Source organism: Malaclemys terrapin, chromosome 2 (genome assembly GCF_027887155.1).
Source record: "Malaclemys terrapin pileata isolate rMalTer1 chromosome 2, rMalTer1.hap1, whole genome shotgun sequence".
NCBI classification, from domain to species: domain Eukaryota; kingdom Metazoa; phylum Chordata; order Testudines; family Emydidae; genus Malaclemys; species Malaclemys terrapin.
The window spans coordinates 157,941,950-157,967,919 of NC_071506.1; the positions used below are offsets into that span (position 1 = coordinate 157,941,950).

At 44.9% G+C, this 25,970-nt stretch overlaps 1 protein-coding gene and 1 long non-coding RNA gene across 2 annotated transcripts in view; one reads left to right on the forward strand and one right to left on the reverse strand.

Annotated features, from left to right (window-relative positions):
- On the forward strand, positions 1-24,702 carry LOC128832265 (uncharacterized). The gene is made up of 3 exons (XR_008443947.1): positions 1-67; positions 1,509-1,564; positions 24,626-24,702. It is a non-coding gene; the product is annotated as an uncharacterized LOC128832265 (long non-coding RNA).
- Positions 1-25,970, reverse strand: part of ANKRD33B (ankyrin repeat domain 33B) — an 87,348-nt gene that overhangs the window by 46,538 nt on the left and 14,840 nt on the right. The window lies entirely within an intron of this gene.

A 25,970-nucleotide genomic window follows, 5' to 3' on the forward strand; every position in this document is an offset into this window, starting at 1 on the left:
CTCCTCTCTCATCCTTCAGATGTCAGGGCATCTGGAAGTCTCACAGATAAGGAGCTTTTCAGTTATAGTGAGTATATATATTTATGTTTTCTGTCGCAACTGAATTTTCTGCCTTTCATTAATGAAATCTCTTGGCTAGTTTGCAGGAATACAGTTCCTGGACAAGACACTCCTCCATATTCTGTGTCCTCTTGAACATTTTACTTTCTATATATTGCAAAATGAAACATTATAGCTCTAATCCTTTTCACTGCATAATATATTGACATGCATCTTGAAAGCATATTGCCAAAGCAAATCAACTACACATGGAAATTTTTGGTCCTCATTTACTGGGACAAAGAGGAGGAGAGTGTTTGAATCATGGCATCAACATCTAAGAGGTTCACTTGTTTTAAGTTTTAATTCAAGATAAGCGAAGGAGTTTGCACTGGGATGGTGTACACTTGGACATCCAATAAAAGTTTTGGCTACATTATAAATGCAAGCACTAAATTGTCAAAAGACTGAAGTGTTTTGGAGAATGCTCTCTGAAAGCATGCTGTACCACCTATCAAGTGGCAAAATATCAACATATTGGTAAAGAAACAACAGTCCTTAGTAAATTGCTGTGCCATTTGAGAGTTATATCCAACAGAAATGTTAATTTCTGCTCCTTGTCTCACAGGGGCTGCCTCTTCTCAATGTTATTTGCACAAATTATTTATTTAGTCTCTTTACAGCCATGTAAACACCCCTACAGCCATTCCATGTGCAAAGCTCTCATTGAAAATCAGTGGGCCTAATTCTGGTCACATACCAATTTTACATTGTTGTAAGTCCTTTGGATGAGCTTCTCAGCTGGTGTAAATTGGTGTAATTAGCTTTGTTAACTTCTATGAAACTACACTGATTTATGCCAGCTGAGGATCAGTCCTACTGGATTCAGCAGTTACTTGTGATTTATTTCTGACTTACACCTGCATGAGATCAGAATCAAGTCTAACAGGAGTTCTTTGTGCAGGAGGACTGCAGAATTAGCCCCTTCCAGGGGAGAACTCCAGTAATTTGCTTCCTGAATTCATATTAGTTCATATTCTTGGGTGTAAAATTCCTGTTGCCATCACCTAGGGACTTTATCTCCTGTGCTGTTTTCACCTAATAAAAAAGGATTTAATTCTGATGGTTCTATCTGTACTAACAGGTGCTAGTCAGAAGACTTTTGATTTCCCCCCCTCAGTATTGTATGGACTACACCTTACAAAATATCAGTTACTAATTAGAATACATTTTAGGGTTGTTACTATCAGTTCACATAGAGATAATCCTGACTATCCAGATTTCTGGCAAAGTCCAGCAGAAGTAGTGTGGGACACACAAGTATCCATCTATTGCTCAAACACCCACTCTCCAGATTTGGTAGAACTTCATGTGAAATCATTGTTGCTCCCACCATGGGTCAGATTCTCCAAAACTAAGATTTGTGGTGCTAATAGAGAACTAATGCTGTATTGTTATTTATTTTGCAGTAACCCAAAATGTGCCAACTGCTTTCCAAATACAGAGGGAAACACCTAGTGAAAATGTGAGTGACTGATCAATCATGGCTGAAATTTTGTTGGTGATTGTCAGGAAGCAAGGTTAAAGAAACATGGGATTTGGAATGGATACAAATACTCATGTTTCAGGACATAAAGTGATCTCTTAACCATAGGGGTGAAGAGGGATAACCTTGTGGGCAGGTTATCCCCTAACTGCCTAATGCAGAGTTGCTTTCCTTTAAAGAATCTGTTGGAGACAGAGTACTGGACGAGGTGGACCACAATGTAATCCAGTTATGACAGTTCCTAGGTAAATGATAGATATACAAATAATGGAAATTATTTACATGAAAGACACCAGTAAAACGGTTAGTCTTACTTGGGATAGTTCCCAACTCTCTGCACTTACTGGATAACGCCACACAAAATTTCTCCTATTGTGCCTAGTTTCTGCCCACACTTAGTATCAATTTTAAATCTTTGTTAAAACAAGGTAAATGATGTAATTCTACGTACATGTCTAAGTTATAATGATTAATTGTATACATATGTACAAATTGTATTATTTATTATTTGTTTTCCATTATGATTTCACTATACGTTACATTTTTTTCATAGTGCTAAAGAGTATACTATATTTTGTTTTCATATGAAAATATGTAATTGTAATGAATTATAATTGATTATATTAGTTTTTAGGGTAGTTCTGCAAGCACTATCAAATGCCTCCTGAAAGGCTGTTTGTGTGATCAAATTTAATGTATTCAGCTATTCCCCATCTGTAAAATGAGAACAATGATACCAACCTCCCCCTTAAAGCACTCTGAGATCTACTAATGAAAAGACTTAGGTATTATTATTCATCACATTCCTACTTCATATAACTATTTACAATGGTTTTCAATCTAAACACCCATTCCTAATGCGGGCAAAACTCCCACTGAGACCGATAACAGCTTTGCTTGAATGTGGCCTGATACTTAAAGGAGTTGAACACTTTGAACTTCCATTGACTTCAGGGGTCTGCCCATATGGAGCTCAGTACAAGGTAGGGGCCTTGGATATGATTAGATAGGAGCTGGCATGACATATAGACAACAGGGTGCTCAGCATATTGCAAGATCAGACCCTGCCTCATTCTCTATAGGGTTTGAAAGGTGAGTAGCAAATCAGAGATGGGACTTTGTGAAGAGCAAAGATGGTCTTATGATTAAAACAACTGATTGTCCCCATTTCTCCTCCTGCCAAAAAAGACAACAGGGTTCTATTCCTGGCACAGACACATATTTCTTATGTGTCATTGGGCAAGTCATTTAAACTAAACTTTTCAAAGGTGGCCATTAATTGTGTAAAAAGCAACAGAGAGTCCTGTGGCACCTTTAAGGTACTACAGGTTGGGCTCAAAATATTACACATAAACTGTGTTGTGCACCACAAGAGCCACTTTGTCACCCTACACACAATTTATATAAATCCTTGACACAAAGAAAAGAATGCATTGCTCTGTACTGAAAACGGAATACGTTTCATAAAGCTGTTTCACATTGTTCCCTATAAAATTTAACATACACAGTAAAAAGTAATAGACGTAAGAAATGGGAACCATTTCCACATTGTTTTTTTCCATAATGGTTGAAATTTGAATTGCTAATTCACTGCCAGATGTGCAGCTACAGACCGTGTAACAACTGTCCTGTTCATGTGGTATATAATTATTTCTTATTGCGACAAATAGGATATGCTGCAAAATCTGGTAATGAGCCCAGGGGTTTTTTGGGGAAGGGTGGGTTGGGAAGAAGTAAATGAAAAAACCTCACAGATGTAGAAATGTGGATGTACATGCTATAGGTGTTAAATAATTTACCAGGGAAAAAAGCGTTCAGAATGAAGTACTACAAACAAGCACTAAGGGTGAATTTCTGGCCCTATTGAAGTCAATGAGAGTTTTGCCGTTGATTTCAAAGGGTCACCATCTTTCCATATGCCAGGGTTTTTTTTTTTCAGGTGTAAAATTCCCCTAGTACTTTTAATAAATTCCTTTATTTATGCAAGCAAGACTAAGCCACAAAAGTCAGATATAATGGCACAATGCAACAGCATGGACACAATGTAAGAAGAATGTGTGGGAGAAATTAATTAGCAAACAATATATTCTGCATGTAATTTATGAAAAAATACAATAAAGATATTTGCATTAACAGAGTTTGGAAATTGAAAAAATATTAATGCAATTTGCCATCTCAGGCCAGAAAATATCCCTTTTGGGACAAAACCATAGCATGTTTCTTGAAATATGTGTCATTTAAAAAATAGCTATATATTATTTTTCAGCTTAAATGCATAGAAGAACAAAACTATTATTTGTGAAAAGAACACAAAAACAAACAGAAATACCAACAATCCTCAAAATTGTGATGTAGCAACACAAAATTAGCAGGGAACTAAAATAACCACCTTATTTCACAACATATAAAAATAAGTTATACTCATTTAGAAATTCTTCTTGCTTTGCATTCCTTGATAGCGGGCCCTTTTGGAGCCAAATCTAGCAATGAATTCAGAAGACAAAGTATTGCTGAGAACAATAAATGATGTCCCTGGTTTAGCAATCAAAACTATGACAAAGAAAGTAACATAATACCATGTGAGTAAAGTAAAGAGACAGTTTGCCAAAAATTTGGGGATAACTTATACCTTCAAGTCAGTGGCACTGCTATGGCCCCACAGTATGCCAACATTTTTATGGCTGACTTAGAACAATGCTTCCTCAGCTCTCGTCCCCTAGTGCCCCTCCTCTACTTGCGCTACATTGATGACATTTTCATCATATGGACCCATGGAAAGGAGGCCCTTGAAGAATTCCACCTGGACTTCAACAATTTCCACACCACCATCAACCTCAGCCTGGACCAGTCCACACAAGAGATCCACTTCCTGGACACTACAGTGCAAATAAGTGATGGTCACATAAACACCACCCTATACCGGAAGCCTACTGACCACTATACGTACCTACATACCTCCAGCTTCCATCCAAGACACATCACACGATCCATTGTCTACAGCCAAGCCCTAAGATACAACCGAATTTGCTCCAACCCCTCAGACAGAGACAAACACTTATGTGGAAGCAGAGACAAGATCTTTATCAAGCATTCTTAAAACTACAATACCCATCTGGGGAAGTGAGGAAACAGATTGACAGACCAAGACGGGTACCCAGAAATCACCTACTACAGGACAGGCCCAACAAGGACAATAACAGAACACCACTGGCCATCACATACACCCCCAGCTAAAACCTCTCCAGCGCATTAGCCACGATCTACAACCTATCCTGAAAAATGATCCCTCACTCTCACAGACCTTGGGAGGCAGGCCAGTCCTCGCTTACAGATAACCCCCCAACCTGAAGCAAATATTCACCAGCAACTACACACCACACCACAGAAACACCAACCCAGGAACCTATCCCTGTAGCAAACCTTGTTGCCTACTCTGTCCCCATATCTACTCTGGCGACACCATCAGAGGACCCAACCACATCAGCCACACCATCAAGGGCTCATTCACCTGCACATCTACTAATGTTATATATGCCATCATGTGCCAGCAATGCCCCTCTGCCATGTACATTGGCCAAACCGGACAGTCCCTCCGCAAAAGAATAAATGGACACAAATCGGACATCAGGAATGGTAACATACAAAAGCCAGTAAGTGAACACTTCAATCTCCCTGGTCATTCCTATTACAGATTTAAAAGTCACTATCAGTGAACAAAAAAACTTCAGAAACAGACTTCAAAGAGAAACAGCAGAACTAAAATTCATTTGCAAATTCAACACCATTAATCTGGGTTTGAATAGGGACTGGGTGTGGCTGGCTCATTACAGAAGCAGCTTTTCCTCTCCTGGAATTGACACCTCCTCATCTATTATTGGGAGTGGACTACATCCACCCTGATTGAATTGGCCCTGTCAACGCTGGTTCTCCACTTGCGAAGTAACTCCCTGCTCTCCATGTGTCAGAATATAATGCCTGCATCTGTAACTTTCACTCTATGCATCTGAAGAAGTGAGGTTTTTACCCACGAAAGCTTATGCCCAAATAAATCTGTTAGTCTTTAAGGTGCCACCAGACTCCTTGTTGTTTTTGCCAAAAATTGTTATAATTTATCCAAACTTGTTAGAAATAAGAATTTAAAAATAGAAAAGATATCTTAATGCATTTAAATCACCATGCTATATGACTCCTAAAGCTACCAGCATTAACCCAAAGAAGCACATTAAGTCCAAATCTTGTGCTTCACACCTTTATAGTGTAAGTGGGCTCACTTAAAGAGTTGCACTTGTTTGACAGATTGTGCCACCTCCACAGATATTCCCCATTTTGAACAGAATGAGAAGGTCTGTTCAAACCTTTTGAGAATGCCAACTGATAAGCAATACATAGATCTATCAATCACTTGGTATATGAACATATAATTGGCATGGCTACAAGGGTCATTGCACAGATATACCACCTTTGGTGAGTACATAGGAGAAGCTACAGAGAGCAGACTACAAATACATGGTATAGCTGAAGGTGTATGGGATCAGAAGTCAGGTCTTTTTTGTGGTGATGGATCCCACTCCACACACTGGAAATAATCACACCTACAAAAGGGCAACATGGTCCTTGTGATCACCAGAGCTAGGGAAATCCATAGGAGGAGGGAGGGTGTCTGGCCTTAGAAGGCCAGATCAAGATACTTGAATAGAATGAATGACAAAGGTAGTGCAACGCTGCTGCAAAGAACGTGCTCTTTCGCCTACCTACCACTACTACTGCTACCTGACTGCACTCTCAGCCTGAAAACCACAGGGTGGAAGATACCAGGGATGGGGATAGCAGGCTGGGTATAGAGAGATCATGCCATGGAGCTCGCAGCAACTACATGCTCATGGACGGAGCCTGCACTGGAAAGACATGGACAGGCTCTTCACCAACTGGTAGGAGGTGATGGTCTGCAGCTGCTTGACATGTGAAGAAAGACAGGCTAGGTATAAAGAGATCACTTTATAAGTGGGTGGGTGGAGAGTCTCAATTGTAATTAAGGAGGGAGGAGGGCTCATCTCAGAAGTAGGGAAGGGAAAATGAGATGAGTTAATGTGGCCCTCACAATAGAATCCCAAGGGAGCATACTCATTCTCTTTGCTTTTCAGTATGTTTCTCTTTGCAGATTTTCTCCTTGTTCATAAGTCTATTTTCATCAGAATATTAAAACTTTGGGGAAGTTTGATCTGTTCAATGGAACATTTCTCCTGTCCTGATATCTGACTGTGCAACTGTAATTCGGGTGCCTCGTGTGTCTGCATTATGGTACAATCTTTAATTACACAATCATGTGCTATTTTTGCCATAGGATCTCTGCCTCAATTAGTGTAAAAAATGTATGGTGCTCAGGGAATGATTCAGGGTGTGCAGTGATTGACACTACTGTCGCTAGGACCCTGCCTCATTCTCTATAGGGTTTGAAAGGTGAGTAGCAAATCAGAGATGGGACTTTGTGAAGAGCAAAGATGGTCTTATGATTAAAACAACTGATTGTCCCCATTTCTCCTCCTGCCAAAAAAGACAACAGGGTTCTATTCCTGGCACAGACACATATTTCTTATGTGTCATTGGGCAAGTCATTTAAACTAAACTTTTCAAAGGTGGCCATTAATTGTGTAAAAAGCAACAGAGAGTCCTGTAGCACCTTTAAGACTAACAGATGTATTGGAGCATAAGCTTTCGTGGGTGAATGCCCACTTCGTCGGATGCATCCGACGAAGTGGGCATTCACCCACGAAAGCTTATGCTCCAATACATCTGTTAGTCTTAAAGGTGCCACAGGACTCTCTGTTGCTTTTTACAGATCCAGACTAACACGGATACCCCTCTGATACATTAATTGTGTGTCCCTCATTTTGTAGGTGCCAAATTTGAAAACATGAGGCCTGGTTTTAAGACTTGTTGACTATGCACAATGGCATCTGAAGTCAATGAGAGCTGTGGATGCACAGAACCGCAGTAAGATAGTGTGGTCTAGGGGACAGAGCATAGCCTTGAGAGTCAGGGGGGATTGCATTCTACTCCTGCCTTTGTCACTGATTCCCGGTGTGGTGGTGGGCAAGTCACATCACCTTCCTTTCTCATTTTCCCCTGAGGTCGAATGGGGATAATTACACTCTCCTATTTATATGGATGTGGAGAAAATAAATGCATTAATGTTGTGACACTCATTTACTATGATGATGAATGACAGAGGAAAGCCTCTGAGAAAATTAATAATCAGTAGATGGTGGGCAGTAAATAAGGCATGGGACAACTTATTGAATAATGGGGATGAAAAGAAATATATAATAACTGTCTCAGTCAATGAGCATGTATCCTGGGCACTGTCTGAGGCAGGGTTCTATGTTAAAAAAAATAATGTGTAATTAAAGACTGTGCCAAAATATGTATGCCAGAAGGGGTCAGAATTAAGGTTGCATGGGCAACCTTAAAAAGGTAACAAAATGCCAGAATTAATGCTTGACTTTACAACCTTATTACATTCTTTTCACACAGGTGTTTTTAGTTTGTAATATACATGTAAGGGAGGCATTGGTGAAGACGATAGTTAAAGTTGTGTTAAAATTTGCAGATAAAGCAGGACTAAAATCTGTTACATATTTGAATAATTAAATTTATTCTCCAAATTTAATACAAAAACTCTTAATAAGACAAACACATTTTCTATGTAATTTTTAGTAAAATGCTAACTTTTGCAGGGGAACTCTTTTTAAATGTTCCCTTTTTGAAGTTGTACTCAACTCTTCTCACATTTCTTTGGTTATATCTAGCAACCCCACTCCCTATAAATTCCAAAGTTCACACACACTCATTCTAACATCATCTTGGACACAGGCTACTTTTGAAATTTTAAATTAAATACATAAAGCATTATTCCCCTTATTCAGAGTAACTAATTTGATATACTCTAAGATTAGGCAATGAAACTTCAGTTCCATCAGCTACTTTTGTTTTTCAAAATTGCCAGCCACTTCATTGTCACCTCTGTTCAGCATAATGACCATGGAGGGAGCCAGGCAACCTGGGCAGCAAAAGGCAAAGAGGAGTGGGTTGCAGAGGAAAGATGGGACTCTTAAGAGCCATACTGCATGAGTAAGGAAGTGGGGAGACAGAAGTTTAGCAGAGTAGACCCCCCACACAATCCCCTTTTATCCCTCACTGGGCCCATCACACAGCAGCCATAGCGGGAGGGCGTGGGTCGTAAGCAGGGATATGAGGGGGCAAAGTTGGAGCAAGGTTGAGTAATGAGAACATACAGAAGAAGGAGGCCTTGATTGGAAGGGGCCTGGAATAGGAAAGTGCTTCTCTTTCTTCTGCTTCTTCACCTAGGGCCTGTAAAATACAGCAGTACTGAGCTCAGTATTGTTCCTTTCAAACTTTGCACTTCTGAGGCTCTCCTTTGCCAGTGAAGATACCAGACTACACACCATAGAAAAGATATGGGAGATCACAAAAGATTTGTAACAAATTGTACTAGGATCACTCTGCTTTATGGAGTGCCTGACAGGGAAACACCCTGGAAAGCAGCAGCTGGTCCAGGACATATCCCCAAAAGGTTCTTCTAATTTGCTGCAAGAATGCTTTCTGAAATGAAGTGCTGGACAAGTTTGTCTTCATCTATCTATTGCAATTGACAGGGTTCAATTCCCATCTGTGCTGGCACCAATTCAGTGAGAGGGTGACAGGGGAGAGGCAAATGTGCCTCTCTCACCTTTATGTCTCTGCTGATCCTGGGCCTAGCCAGGGGCCAAATTTATGCCAACTAGCATGCTGGGGGTATCCTCAACTGACCCTTTAGGGAGCAGCTTTAAGGTCACTTTGCACTGTGATCTTCCAGGTCCCACAATGTTCAAATTCAGAGTAATGTTACGGGGGATGACAGATAGATTTGAAAACTCTCATTTCCTCATGTAGCTAGCTCACAGAAACACCACTGAATGGCATGAATAATTCTCTTCCCCAACCCAGGGTGCCTCTCAAATTCTCCCCTCCTGTGAGGTCAGCCTGGACTAAAGGTTGTAGGTCTGCCGCATGGTATTTTGGAACTCTAATGCCAGGGCATGAAGCTGGCAAAGTCATCTTCCTTTTCTATCTCCACTCTCGCAGGAATGGAATCTGACTTTACTAAGGAAATTTATGCTCTTCATGTTTTTTTCTCAAGTCGCTCTATCACTCTTAAAATGCTCTAATCCCACCATTTTTCTCTAATCCTGCTCTGGCATCTGACTCCAATGTTAGAAGGAACTTCAGCCTTAATTTTCCTAGCAGTTATACAGTGTTAATAGACATAAATCAAGTCTCTAAACAAATTACTTTGAACTATGCCTTTTAAAACATCAAACATTAAATAAAATTAAAAGTGTTATGTTCATGGCATATACTCAGAGAAAAAAAAAACCTGACACTCTTCCTGTAAGATTGCAATATAAAACAACTTTATCTCTTAGAATCCAGAAATTTTTCACACCCCAACCAATTAGAGAGAGAGAGAAAGCAGGCTGCTACCTAAGGCAGAGAAGCACAATTCAATCCACCTTGCTCCAGGCTGGCTCTTTGCAAACCGATTGCTGAAGTTAGGGTTACCATACGTCCTCTTTTTCCCGGACATGTCTGGCTTTTTGGCAGTCAAACCCCCGTCCAGGGGGAATTGCCAAAAAGCCGAACATGTCCGGGAAAATGGCAGCTCTGCTCCTCCCTGACTCTTCGGCTCTGTTTAAGAGCCGGGCTGCCCGAGGGCTACCGGCTTTGGGCAGCCCCGTGCCTCCAGACCCTGCGCCGCCGGAGCCCGGGAGGGGAAGTGCCCGGCTGGGGGCGCAGGGTCTGGAGGCACGGGGGCTGCCCGAAGCCGGTAGCGCTCAGGCAGCCCGACTCTTAAACAGAGCCGAAGAGTCGGGGAGGAGCAGAGCCACCGCAGCTGGAGGCTCTGCTCCTCTTCGGCTCTGTTTAAGAGCCGGGCTGCCCGAGTGCTACCGGCTTCGGGCAGCCCCCGTGCCTCCGGACCCTGCGCCGCCGGAGCCTGGGCGGGGAAGTGCCCGGCTGGGGGCGCAGGGTCCGGAGGCATAGGGGCTGCCCAAAGCCCGAGCGCTACCGGCTTCACGGTTTGCCGGGCAGCCTCCAGACCCTGCGCCCCCGGCTGGGCGCTTCCCCTCCCGGGCTCCAGCTGTGCTGGGGAAGCTCCGGCTGGGGGTGCAGGGTCTGGGGGCTGCCCGGCAAACCCTGAAGCCGGTAGCACTGGGGCAGCCCTTTCCCCCTGGCTGGGAGTGGGAGGGAGGAGGGGGCGGAGTTAGGGTGGGGAAGGGGCAGAGTTGGGGCGGGGCTAGGGGTGGTGAAATGGGCAGGTCCAGGGCCCATGGAGGGTCCTCTTTTTTTATTTATGAGATATGGTAACCCTACCCAGGGGAGGAGTTAAATTAAGGCTTTGTGTAGGATATTTCCTCTGCATGGAAATACCTTTGGCATTCTCTGAAAAGTGCAGGATTGCGTCCTAAATGGAAATGTTAGCAAGGATTGTACGCCCTTAATTGAGGAGCTGCTGAATTCTATCAGACGTAATCATGGTTAGACAGAGCTCTATATATTGTATGCTGGCTTTGACTGGACTACAAATCCCACGATGCAGCGGTGGCTGCCCCATAGAACTGGACTGAGCTTCGGTGTTAAGTGACTGCGAAGGGGTGGTGGTGGGCTCCGATTTTGCACTGGGAGCTATAACTGAAAGTTTCTGATCCCTTTGGGATCTGGGCCAAGGAAAAGCCCTGTTGTTGAGTTGTTGGGCTTGAAGAAATGCAACCAGGGTTAAGATGATAGTACACTACAGCTGAATACTTGTCAGTACTGAGTCCTAGCTCACAGACTCCTCCTCCCTGGTTTGGCATTGAGAGCAGGAGCCGGAGACTGGCAGTTGTGCTGCAGATTTGAATTTGCCTCTCTGTCAGTTGAGGAAAGAGTGAGTTACCCCTGGGGCTGTGCTCTCTGGGTGGAAGGTCCAGTGTTACGATTCAGTGTGGCTACATTAAGTCTAAGAAGGAAAAAAGAGGGGGGATTCATTGTATGGTCAGAATCGGGGGTTAGTTCTCTCTGATATAACAGCTGGTGTTGCCAGCTCAGACTGTGCAGTCTTGACTGGTCACAATACAAAATTGCCTCACTACTTTTTGTTTCAACTGGACTGCCTTTAGCAACAGAGGGTCCTGTGGCATCTTTAAGACTAACAGATATATTGGAGCATAAGCTTTCGTGGGTGAATGCCCACTTCGTCAGATGCAACTGCCTTTGCCAGACTTACAGAGTGCTGGCCTGAACTCCTGCTCACCTAGCGCACCAATGTAAGAGAGGGACCACAACTATAAATTGAAGGGAGAGCATGCACTCAGGGTCAGGGTGGATCTGTTTGTGATTAGGGGCAGGGACCTACCAAAATCATGGTCCATTTCGGTCAATTTCAAGGTCATAGGATTAAAAAAATTGTTAATTTCATATTTCAGCTATTTAAATCTGAAATTTCACGGTGTTGTAATTGTAGGGGTCCTGACCCAAAAAGGGGGGGGGGGTGTCACAAGGTTGATGTAGGGGGGTTGTGGTACTGCTACCCTTACTTCTGCACTGCTGCTGGTGGCGGCGCTGCCTTCAGAGCTGGGCAGCTGCAGAGCGGCAGCACCAGCCCCGGTGACCAGCCCCATCCCTCGGCCAGCCCCTCCTGCAAGGGGCAGGGCCGTCCCTAGGGGTGTGTGTGGCCCTGGACAACTTCCTCCATCCTGCCTCTTTCCCTTCCCCCCTGCTCTGCCCTCGGCCCACCCCTATTCCACCTCTTCCCCCAGCAACCTCGCACTCACCGGTAGCAGTGGGAAGCGGAGCAATGTGGCCCCAGCCTGCTCCATTCCGCCAGCTTCCAGCCACTGGGAGCTGGCGGAGTGGAGCGGGCTGGGACCAGCTGCTCCACTTCCACCCCTGCTGGTGAGGGCGGGGGGGGAGGGAATCCTTTCCCCCCAAGCTCCCTCCCCCGAGCGACACGGCTGGGGTGAGGGGAGTGGAGCGGGCTGCTCTCGGCCCCCTGCTAATCCCCCAGGCCACTCTGGGCCTGCGGGGCCCCCAAAAGTGCCCCCCGAGCTCCTGCCTCCCAGACCCTGGGGAAGTGGGAGGAGGCCTAGGGCCCCACACAGCCCCCCCTGAAGGGGGGCTCCGTAGGACACCCAAATGGCTAGGGGTGGCCTTGGACCCCCCTGCAAATCCCTTTTAGGTCAGGACTCCCAATTTGAGAAGCCCTGGTCTCTCCCTGTGAAATCTGTATAGCATAGAGTAAAAGCACACAGAAGACCAGATTTCACAGTCCGTGACGCGTTGTTCATGGCCATGAATTTGGTAGGGCCTTATGTATGATGCTGTGATGTGGTGTCCACCCTACACAGGCCTGGAAGGGTTAAGATGGCTAAACTGGCCAATTAACTGCCCAGGTTGCACCTGTAGAAGGAGACAGGGTGCAGGGATTTAAGCAGCTCAGACTCAGCTGGGCAGGAACTGGAGGGGCCTGTATTAAGCTCAGGAGTTTAGAGCAGAAGGGGGCTGTAGGAAAAGAGGTGTGCCTGGGCTGCTAGAGGCAAGCAGTCCACACTCCCTCCCTGGGAAGAGGGTGTGTGGCTTGGCAAGCCCAGAGAAGGGGGAGAGTCAGAGTCTGCAAATTTCAAAATCTCTTAAATTGTAATCAATTATTTTTTACCTGCACTCAGCACTTTTAAACTATATAATCGCTTTTAAACCTGCATGTTTGTTTTAAGGCCCATTTATACTATGCATCAGGGTAGATAAAATCAATGATTTTTTTTATTTAAAATCGGAATTTTTGGATAAAATACTAGATAGTTTTAATTAAGATCTCTCATCATGGAATAGGGATTATCAATTCTATAGTATGAGACAATATATTCATGTAATGTTTAAGAAAAGATTTGTAAATGAGTTCCAATAGTTCATGGATTAGGGACCCAATTTTATGGGGTTTCAGGGGCTTCTGTATAGATTATTTAGGTTAATCTTTCTATCTACCCAATGGGACTCAGTGCTCAGTCTAGAAGATACCATCAGAGATGCTTAGTTTTGCAGTTCTCAAACTATGGATTTCTGTCTCCAGAGATAACATGCATGTTAATAGCAAAAATGTTTTTAAATAAATAAATAAATATATAGAGGAGAGAAATAACAGACCTCAACCCTATTGTCCCGCTGCAAATTTGTGTACACAGAGTCAAAAAGTGCAAAGTTTCAAAAACTTCAATGAATCGAAGATTGTTGGGGGCAGAATAGATCTGGACAAGGAGAAGAAGTCTGTAGGGTTACCATCCATCCGTATTTCCCCGGACATGTCCGGCCTTTGCGTCTTTAAATAGCCATCCAGGAGGAATTGGTAACAAGGTTAAAAGGTCTGGGATTTTCCCCCCCTCCCCAGGCCTTCCATGCAGAGTGCACACGGCTGATTGGGCAGCTGGGCCTGATTGCGCCGCTCCCATTGGCCTCCAGCAGCCAGAGCCCCTCCCCTGCTCCCCCCCACTGCCTGCAGCCCAGTGTAACAACACAAACAGCCCCACCGGCAGCGTGTTTTGCCTACATGTGGAGCCAGCATCTGACCAGCATGGGCATGGTAAGGTAAGGGGAGTCCCGGGGGGCAGTCAGGGAGCAGGGGGAGGGTTGGATGGGCCTGTCTGGGAGTGGGGGGGTGAATACGGGGTGGGAGGGTGGTAGGTTATATTCTTTTGTGGTGCCCAAGCTCCAGCAATATCCAGGGCCGGGGGCCCTTCTCCAGCAATATTTGGAGCTGGCCCCCTGCCTGGAGCGGGCCTTGACCTCCAACTGCCACCCCCCCTCCAGGCGTTTCTCCCCCCCCCCCGCCGTCCAGTAGCGTAGCTAGCGGGGTGCAGGGGAAGCAGCCGCTTCCCCTCAGCAAATTTGCCAAAAGCGGCGTCTTTCCAAAGGCGGCCGGAGGAGCGAGGAGGGGCGCAGGTTGGCCGCCCACAGCGCAGCTGGCAGCCATGGATGGGTGGTGGGCGTGCGGCCGGAGGAGTGGGGGGGGCGCCGCATGTTTCATCTACCTGTATCATGGGCCAAACCGAAATCCAAGAGCTAAAAAAAACTCTCAATCTGGCTCCAGCCATCAGAGACTGACCTCATCCTTACTCTGAATTGTATTGCTTGGCTGGTATACACAGTATCTCAGTTCTAGGCTGAGAGAGCAACATAGAAGGTTTGCGTGGGCGTCTGATGAACAAATGTGGTTTGGGTGAGCAGCGGGCGCGCGGCCGGAGGAGTGGAGGGAGGCGCAGCATGCGGCCCGCAGCGCGGCCGGCTGCTGCGGCCAGAGGAGCGGGGGGGCGCAGGCTGGCAGCCGGCAGCCATGGGGGGATGGCGGGCGTGGCCGGAGGAGCGTGGGGGTGCAGCATGGCGGCCGGCAGCTGCGGCCAAAGGAGTGGGGGGGGGCGCAGGGGTGGCACGGCAGGGCCAGAGGAGCTATGGGGGGGAGGGGCGGTGCAGCCGGAGGAGCCAGCCAAGGGCGGGGCGCGGAGCGGCCGGAGGAGGAACCAAGGGGGGGGGCGCCTTTTTTCTATTTGTTCCCCCTCCTCTTAGAAGCTGGCTACGCCACTGCCCCCGTCCCTGGCCGAAAGAAAGCAGCATGCCCCTCTCCCCTGCCTGCTTGTGCTGCCTGCTCCCCGCAGCAACTGCTGTCTGCTGCCCCAGGGTCCTAGTGCCCCCATCCACTAATGGCAAGGCAGGCTACCCTTACCCTGCCCTTCCACCCTAGCCCTGAGCCTTTCCAATGCCCCAAACCCCTCATCCCCCTGCACTTTAATCCTCTGCTCCATCCCTGAGCCCCCTCTGGCATCATGAACCCCTCAGACCCACAGCCCTCACCCCTATACCCCTCCTATCCCCAAACTCCGTCCCAAACCCCCTCCCCACACACACCCTCCTGCCCTCAAACTCCCTCCCAAAGCCTGCACCCCCTCCCTTTGCACCGCCTCCCACCCCCAAACTCCATCCCAGAGCCTGCACCCCTCACCCCCTCCTGCACACCCACCCCCTGCCCCAGCCCCTACTCTCTATCCCAGAGCCTGCACCCTGCACCCCTCCTGCACCCTAATCCCCAGCCCAGGACCTGCACCCCAGACGTCCTCCCCCCACCCAACTCCCCTCCCAGAGCCTTAGGCAGGTCGGGGGGGGGGTGAGTTCTGGGCACCACCAAAATTTCTACAAACCTGCCACCCATCGGGGCAGTCAGGGGACAGGTAGCGTCCTAGGGGGGCAGTTAGGGTGGAGGGTTCTCAGGAGGGGGCAGTCAGGGGATGAGAAGCAGGGGGGTTGGGAGTTCTGAGGGGGGCAGTCAGGGGGTGGGAAGTGGGAGGGAGTGGATGGGGGTGGGGCGGGGCTAAGGCGGGGCTCCCCCCAGTCTCCTCTTTTTTGATTAAGGAAATATGGTAACCCTACTGAAGTCAAAGACACAAATTGCTCGCTTCCCTACAGAGTCCCCTAGCCTGCAAGCAGGACCAGGAAACCTCTTAAAATTTAGTTATGGCATGTAATTTTAACACAGTTTTCAATGCACCACAAAAAACTTCTCTAAATCTGGATTTTTTTAACCACAATTTTCTATCTCAATGAAATACCAAGAGGAAGAGTCTTTAAGTGAGAGAGGACACAAGTGCAGTTTCTTGAGGCAGTAATTCCACCAGAGTCCTGTGCCAAGAGTATAAACTTATATTTCGTAATGGGTTGAAGGAGGGGGTAAGGAGTACAGCTGCTGCCTTAATTCATTAGTAGAATTACAGCTTGAAAACAGCATTGCAAAGCTAACCTCAAACAGCCTCCTGGAAAATGCAATAAGGCATATTGAGGTTATATTTCATGACTACATTAAAAGCACATTACATTACAAATAGCTTTCTTTTTAGTCCTGTCCTTGGAATCATTGATAACAAATCTCCCTGACCACCAACCTTGTTATAATTTCATTTAATTTTAAATTTAACCATATTTTATTAGATGAGTAGTCAATCTGTGCTTGACTGTACCCCTGATCATTCCTAGGCTTGACAAAAAAAACCCATAAGACCAAGTAGTTGACTTGATATAAAATACACATTTGGAGAAATGCTCAAATTCCATATTCTTAATTTTTTTTGTCCTCTCCTTGGTTTCCTTTATTTTAGGGCTCTCAAGCAATTAAAAAATTAATTGTGTGATTAATTGCATGATTAAGCAATAATAGAATAATATTTATTCAAATATGTTTGGATGTTTTCTACATTTTCAAATATATTGATTTCAATTACAACACAGAATACAAAGTGTACAATGCTCATTTTATATTTATTTTTGATTACAAATATTTGCACTGTAAAAAGAAAAGAAAATAGTATTTTTCAATTCACCTAATTCAAGTACTGCAGTGCAATCTCTTTATCATGAAAGTTGAACTTAAAAATGTAGAACTGTGTACAAAAAATAACTGCATTCAAAAATAAAACAATGTAAAACTTTAGAGCCTACAAGCCCACTCAGTCCTATTTCTTGTTCAGCCAATCACTCAGGCAAACAAGTTTGTTTACATTTGCAGGAGATAATACTGCCTGCTTCTTGTTCACAATGTCACCTGAAAGTGAGAACAGGTATTCACATGGCACTGTTGCATCCAGCGTTGCAAGATATTTACATGCCAGATGTGCTAAAAATTCATATGTCCTTTCATGCTTCATCCACATTCCAGAGGACAAATTTAATTAACGCATTATTTTTTTAACAAGCATCATCAGCATAGAAGTATGTCCTCTGAAATGGTGGCCAAAGCATGAAAGGGCATACGAATGGTTAGCATATCTAGCATGTAAATACTTTGCAATGCTGGCTACAAAAGTCCCATGCGAACGCCTGTTCTCATTTTCTGGTGACGTAAATAAGAAGTGGGCAGCATTATCTCCTGTAAATGTAAATAAACTTGTTTATCTTAGCAATTGGCTGAACAAGAAATAGGACTGAGAGGACTTGTAGGCTCTAAAGTTTTGCACTGATTTGTTTTTGAGTGCAGTTATGTAAAAAAAAAATCTACATTTGTAAGTTGCATTTTCATGATAGAGATTGCACTACAGTACTTGTATGAGGTGAACTGAAAAAATACTATTTCTTTTGTTTATAATTTTTATAGTGCAAATATTTGTAATAAAAAATAATAATATAAAGTTAGCAGTGTATACAGTGTATCCTTTGTATTCTATGTTGTAGCCGAAATCAATATATTTGAAAATGTAGAAAAACATTCAAAAATATTTAATAAATTTCAGTTGGTATTCTATTGATTAACAGTGTGATTTAAAACTGCAATTAACCACGATTAATTTTTTGAGTTAATCACGTGAGTTAACTGATTAATTGACAGTCCTACTTTATTTCATTCTATTTCTTTGTCTCTCTCACATTTATCTTCTGAACATTTTCTTATTTTCTTCCTTTCTCTCTTCAGTGTTCCACTTTGCCTTCCCAACTTCTCCCTGCTTTCCGTTCTCCCTTCCTTGACTTCACAACAATCTATCTTTCCTGTCTCTTACATTAATCCCGCCCTCCTTTCCCTCTTTTGTACTCGTATGTCCCCACACACCTTTCTTTTCTTTACCTCGGTCTCCCCCCAATCCTTTTTACATTCCAAAATAAATCAGATCTCCACAGCACAGCTTATTTAGGATGCCATGCCCCCTACTACATGGTCTAGAAACAAGCCCGTCCCAGAATGTGGCCTTTGCAGGACTCCTAACTCATTGTTCCTAATTCCTGCTGCACTTCAAGGACTGCCTCACCTCCAAGTTAGGTGACTGGCTGGCTCAGTAGCAGATGAAATTCAGTGTTCAAAAATACAAGGTAATGGGGTATATTGGAAGGAATAGTCTGAACTATTCATAAACAGTGTTTTGGTTCTAAATCAACTGTAACCACTCAAGAAAAAGACCTAGGCATCTTTGTGGATGGTGTGAAATTCTGTGGCCTGTGTTATACCTGGGGTCAGACTAGACAATCATACTGGTCCCTTCTGGCCTTTGAATCTATGGATCTGGACAGCTCAGTGATAACCTACATGCAACAGAGGTCAAACTAGCAAACAAACGGTGAAGATGTATAAAAAATGGGATAGAAAATAATACAGAAAATATAATAGCATTATATAAATCACACTTTCACCTGGAATACTTTGTGCAGCTCTGGCCAGCCTTTTGCAAAAAAATATGTAGCAGAAGAGTTCAGATGAATAATGAAAATGATTGGAGACACTAGAAGATTTCCTTATGAAGAGAAGAGATGAGGGAACACAATAAAGTCATTATAGCTATTGTTCTACTGGCTCTCCATTGCAAGAAGTTATTGCATGCAAAGCAAAAGACGTATGGATCTTGCATAAAAAGTTATGTAAGAGTGGAAGAATCCCATGGAACCCTTGTTACATGCAGCAGCCTCCAAAACGTTTCAATGAAGCTGGCAAAGTGCCATCTGTTTGGTTTCATTAAAAGCTACATACTGCCCTGGTGCAGCTTTCTCGTGTAGACGAAGTCTTCGAATGGAGATTCCACTGATTTCAATGACTGTCGCCCACGGCACAGGGATGCATGAGGGTTACAGGGGTCCCCTGGGTCTGGGATCTCCATATTAGTTCACCACTGAATATCATATAAGGGCTCTAGGAAAAACCTATGTCACACTGGTCATCATAATCATTGTGAGATGTATATAAGGAAAATATGCGAGGAGCTAGGTATGTATACTAACCAATATGTTCTCTAGGTCTGTGAGTTAGGGCAGGTCACCAAAAGATGAGCCACATATCAAATGGAGTCCTTCAGGGGTCGGTCCTGGGTCCGGGTTTGTTCAATATTTTCATTAATGATCTGGATGATGGGATGGATTGTACCCTCAGCAAGTTTGCGATGATGGGTGGGGGGGAGAGGTAAATACACTGGAGGGTAGGGATAGGGTCCAGAGTGACCTAGACAAATTAGAGGATTGGGCCAAAAGAAATCTGATGAGGTTCAACAAGGACGAGTGCAGAGTCCTGCACTTAAGAATCCCATGCACTGCTACAGGCTGGGGACTGACTGGCTAAGTGGCAGTTCTGCAGAAAAGGACCCGGGGGTTACAGTGGAGGAGAAGCTGGATAGGAGTCAACAATGTGTCCTTGTTGCCAAGAAGGCTAATGGTATATTGGGCTGCATTAGTAGGAGCATTGCCAGCAGATCGAGGGAAGTGATCATTCCCCTCTATTCGGCACTGGTGAGGCCACATCTGGAGTACTGCATCCAGTTTTGGGCCCCCCACTGCAGAAAGGATGTGGACAAATTGGAGAGAGTGCAGCAGAGGGCAACGAAAATGATTAGGGGGCCTTCAACTACCTGCAGGACGGTTCCAAAGAGGATGGAGCTAGGCTGTTCTCAGTGGTGGCTGATGACCGAACAAAAAGCAATGGTCTCAAGTTGCAGTGGGGGAGGTTTAGGTTGGATGTTAGGAAAAACTATTTAACTAGGAGATGATGAAGCACTGGAATGGGTTACCTAGGCAGGTGGTGGAATCTCCATTTTTAGAGGTTTTTAAGACCCAGCTTGACAAAGCCCTGGCTGGGATGATTTATTTGGGGTTGGTCCTGCTTTGAGCAGGGGTTTGGACTAGATGACCTCCTGAGGTCTCTTCCAACCCTAATTTTCTATGATATTCCTGTCAGGCATATACTTCTCTCTCTCTGGCCGATCATGTGCAAATTGAGTATTGTATGGTTCACAATGGATGTCCATTCACAATTTGCGTGAAATGCTAATCAATAGATTGAGGGGTTTGCAGAAAACAAACAAACAAATCAACAACAGAGGTTATCCTGTTTAGGAGTAAAGACAATGAACTTGTATCTGGATTTATACTGCGAAATGTATTTAGAGGTGAATGTGGATATTGTTCAAAAATTAGCTTTACTGCTATTTATTATTGGTGTTTGGTTACTGGGAGCTGTTTCTTTAAGATAAGGTGCAGTAGACATAGAAAGTGTTTGATACTGAGGGCATGTCTAACACTGTAAACTTAAGTCAACATATGTTAGGTTGACTTACAGCCACCACAGTAATTACTGCAGTGGTTGATGTCCACATGGCCCTTCTTCTGTTGGTGGTGCATGTCCTCACCAGGAGTGCTTCCATTGACTTCAGAGGAGCAGCGGGAGTGGCTGAGAGCCTGGGCTCTCAGCTCCATGCACAGCTCCCTGGCGGGAGCCCGGCTAACAACCCCCTGCCCCCGGCTCCTCCCTCCCTGCCGGAAACAGGGCAGCCACACCAGGCTTCTCGGCTCTCCCCTTCCGGAACGTGCCCCCCTGTGCTCTCAACTTTCTGTCAGGAGCATGGCAGCCGACCAGACTCCAAGCGTGGAGCTCCCAGTGGGGAGCAGAGGTGGGGTTATTATGTCAGTATAGTAGGGCACTGTGACGTACTGTATCTCAGTGGAACACCAAGCACTCCCAAGTTCATCCTTATAATTTAATTGTGTGGTATCTAATGCAAAGTTTGTCATGCCAGGTGTCTTCGGAAGGCTCATGATGCACTGAGCATTGTTATTATAGTAATCATTGTTACAGTAATGTTATAGGTTGTAATTTCATGTGTATAGTTATGAGGCTGAGAATGTGTCCTCATGACTTAAAGCAAGCCCAGGCAAAAACTCTCACAGAGCAGGTGGGCAGTTCACACTTCATCAGGGAACGTATAGGACAAACCCAGCCCAGCCTCAAAGGAATAAAGGACACTGTTGGATTCTCGAGTGAGTCACCCCCTTAGAATCATAGAATATCAGGGTTGGAAAACCTCAGGAGGTCATCTAGTCCAACCCCCTGCTCAAAGCAGGGCCAATCCCCACCTAAGTCATCCCAAGCAGGGCTTTGTCACGCCTCACCTTAAAAACCACTAAAGGAGGAGATTCCACCGCCTCCCTAGATAAGCCATTCCAGTGCTTCACCACCCTCTTAGTGAAAAAGTTTTTCCTAATATCCAACCTAAACCTCCCATGCTGCAACTTGAGACCATTACTCCTAGTCCTGTCATCTGGTACCACTGAGAAAAGTCTAGATCCATCCTCTTTGAAACCTCTTTTCAGGTAGTTGAAAACAGCTATCAAATCCCCCTTCATTCTTCTCTTCTGCAGACTAAACAATCCCAGTTCCTTCAACCTCTCCTCATAAGTCATGTGCTCTAGCCCCCTAATCATTTTTGTTGCCCTCCGCTGGACTCTTTCCAATTTTTCCACATCCTTCTTGTAGTGTGGGGCCCAAAACTGGACACAGTACTCCAGATGAGGCCTCACCAATGTCGAATAGAGGAGAATGATCATGTCCCTCGATCTGCTGGCAATGCCCCTACTTATACAGCCCAAAATGTCGTTAACCTTCTTGGCAACAAGAGCACACTATTGACTCATATCCAGCTTCTCGTCCATTGTAACCCCTAAGTCCTTTTCTGCAGAACTGTTTCCTAGCCATTCGGTCCCTAGTCTGTAGCAGTGCATGGGATTCTTCCTTCTTAAGTGCAGGATTCTGCACTTTTCCTTGTTGAACCTCATCAGATTTCTTTTGGCCCCATACTCTAATTTGTCTAGGTCCCTCTGGATCCTATCCCTACCCTCCAGCGTATCTACCACTCCTCCCAGTTTAGTGTCATCTGCAAACTTGCTGAGGGTGCAGTCCACACCATCCTCCAGATCATTAATGAAGATATTGAACAAAACCGGCCCCAGGACTGATCCTTGGGGCACTCTGCTTGATACTAGCTGCCAACTAGAAATGGAGCCATTGATCACTACCCATTGAGCCCTAGAAATGGAGCCATTGATCACTACCCATTGAGCCCAACGATCTAGCCAGCTTTCTATCCACCTTATAGTCCATTCATCCAGCCCATACTTCTTTAACTTGCTGGCAAGAATACTGTGGGAGACCATATCAAAAGCTTTGCTAAAGTCAAGGAATAACACGTCCACTGCTTTCCCCTCATTCACAGAGCCAGTTGTCTCATCATAGAAGGTAATTAGGTTAGTCAGGAATGACTTGCCCTTGGTGAATCCATGCTGACTGTTCCTGATCACTTTCCTTTCCTCTCCTCTAAGTGCTTTAGAATTGATTCCTTGAGGACCTGCTCCAGGATTTTTCCAGGGACTGAGGTGAGGCTGACTGGTCTGTAGTTCCCCACATCCTCCTTCTTCCCTTTTTAATAGATGGGCACTACATTAGCCTTTTTCCAGTCATCCAGGATCTTGCCCGATCGTCATGAGTTTTCAAAGATAATAGCCAATGGCTCTGCAATCACATCCACCAACTCCTTTAGCACCCTTGGCTGCAGTGCATCCAGCCTCATGGACTTGTGCTTGTCCAGCTTTTCTAAATAGTCCTGAACCACTTCTTTCTCCACAGAGGGCTGGTCACCTCCTCCCTCCCATGCTGTGCTGCCGAGGGCAGTAGTCTGGGAGCTGACCTTATTTGTGAAGATAGAGGCAAAAAAAGCATTGAGTACATTAGCTTTTTCCACATCCTCAGTCACTAGGTTGCCTTCCTCATTCAGTAAGGGGCCCAAACTTTCCTTCACCTTCTTCTTGTTGCTAATATACCTGAAGAAACCTTTCTTGTTACTCTTAACATCTCTTGCTAGCTCCAACTCCAAGTGTGATTTGGCCTTCCTGATTTCACTCCTGCATGTCTGAGCAATATTTTTATACTCCTCTCTGGTAATTTGTCCAATCTTCCACTTCTTGTAAGCTTCTTTTTTGCATTTAAGATCAGCAAGGATTTCACTGTTAAGCCAAGCTGGTCGCCTGCCATATTTACTATTCTTTCTACACATCAGGATGGTTTGTTCCTGCATAAAGAATAAGGATTCTTTAAAATACAGCCAGTTCTCTTGGACTCCTTTCCCCTCATGTTATTCTTCCAGGGGATTCTGCCCATCAGTTCCCTGAGGGAGTCAAAGTCTGCTTTTCTGAAGTCCAGGATCCGTATTCTGCTGCTCTTCTTTCTTCCTTGTGTCAGGATCCTGAACTCAACCATCTTATGGTCACTGCCTCCCAGGTTCCCATCTACTTTTGCTTCCCCTACTAATTCTTCCCTATTTGTGAGCAGCAGGTCAAGACGAGCTCTGCCCCTAGTTGGTTCCTCTACAACTTGCACCAGGAAATTGTCCCCTACACTTTCCAAAAACTTCCTGGATTGTATGTGCACCGCTGTATTGCTCTCCCAGCAGATAGGGTGATTGAAGTCTCCCTTGAGAACCAGGACCTGCGATCTAGTAACTTCTGTTAGTTGCCTGAAGAAAGCCTCGTCCACCTCATCCCCCTGGTCTGGTGGTCTATAGCAGACTCCCAACACGATATCACCCTTGTTGCTCACACTTCTAAACTTAATCCAGAGACTCTCAGGTTTTTCTGCAGTTTCATACCGGAAGTCTGAGCAGCCATACTGCTCTCTTACATACAATGCAACTCCCCCACCTTTTCTGCCCTGCCTGTCCTTCCTGAACAGTTTATATCCATCCATGACAGTACTCCAGTCATGTGAGTTATCCCACCAAGTCTCTGTTATTCCAATCACATCATAATTCCTTGACTGTGCCAGGACTTCCAGTTCTCCCTGTTCGTTTCCCAGGCTTCTTGCATTTGTGTATAGGCACTCAAGATAACTCGCTGATCGTCCTGCTTTCTCAGTATGAGGCAGGAGTCCTCCCCTCTTGTGCTCTCCTGCTCGTGCTTACTCCCGGTATCCCACTTCCCCACTTACCTCAAGGCTTTGGTCTCCTTCCCCCGGTGAACCTAGTTTAAAGTCCTTCCTTTGGTCAATTAGGGCCTGCGATAAGGTAATGCTCACCTGACTCAGGGGGGGCTGGGGCAAAGCCAAGAGGGAAGAAGGAACATGATAAAAGGGAGAGATGTTTGCCATGCTCTTCCTCTTTCTTCCACCTCCATCTACAGACATCACCACCAAGCGACTGAAGCGATGATCAAAGGGGAGAGCCTGACTGAAGGGCAACCAGCCAACCTGTGGTGAGAAGCATCTAATTTTGTAAGGACACTAAAAATGTTAAGATCAGCTTAGAATGAGTTTTTGCTTTTATTTCATTTGACCAAATCTGACTTCTTGTGCTTTGACTTATAATCACTTAAAATTTATCTTTGTAGTTAATAAATCTGTTTGTTTATTCTACCTGAAGCAGTGTGTTTGATTTGAAGCATGTCAGAGACTCCCCTTGGGATAACAAGCCTGGTACATACCAATTTCTTTGTTAAATTGACGGACTCATATAAGCTTGCAGCATCTAGCGGGCATAACTGGACACTGCAAGACGGAGGTTCCTTGGGTTGTGTCTGGAACCGGAGATATTGGCTAGTGTCATTCGGTTGCACAATCCAAGGAGCAGCTTACATGCCAGAGGCTGTGCGTGAACAGCCCAGGAGAGGGGTTCTCACAGCAGAGCAGGGTAAGGCTGGCTCCCCAGAGTCAAGGATTGGAGTGACCTAGCAGATCACCAGTCCAGATAACACGAGAGGGGAATGTCACAGGCACTTACATCGGTGGGAGCAAGGCTGTTGTGTGTACACTGATATAATTAGGTCGATGTAAGATGCCTTACGTCGACCTAACGCTGTACTGTAGACCAGGACTGAGAGCAGTGTGGGAGAGATTTTGCCCATGTCCCGAAAGAAGAAGGCCTTGCCTGTGTAAACTGGGAAAAGGTCAGAACTTCTTTTTATAAACTTATCTTGCCAGATAGCAAATCTGATTCTCCAAAGTGTAGCATTAGTTATGTGTACCTGGATGCCTCAGGGTTTTGGTAATAGAGCACCTGTCACCAAATTGAATCCTGTCCAGTTCAGCTGAGACTAAAAGTTATTCATGTCTGATGGAGGTTTGGTATTAGGGTTGCCAGGAGTCTCGAGGAATTAAAGATTAATCTTTTATTAAAGATAATGTCATGTGGTTTAATCTCCAGGAATATGTCCAACCAAAATTGGCAACCCTATTTTGTATCCTCTCTATCAGTTCCAGCTTCCATATCACAAACTCACCACCATGCTTTGCACTAGATTGTAGGCTCTTTAGGAAAACTCTTACTGTGTATTTGTGCAGTGCCTGAGCTCAGATGGCTTCTCCAGTAAGAGCTGCCCGCAGCAAAGGCCAAAATCACTTTATTGAAAATTTGCAAGAATTTGCAATATTAAATATGATTTAATCTTTTAAAAAATCTTCTTGAGCCAATCTCTTGATTTTTGTGGGTCTGGTTCATTATTTTTAAACTACTGGGGTTGGCAACAATGA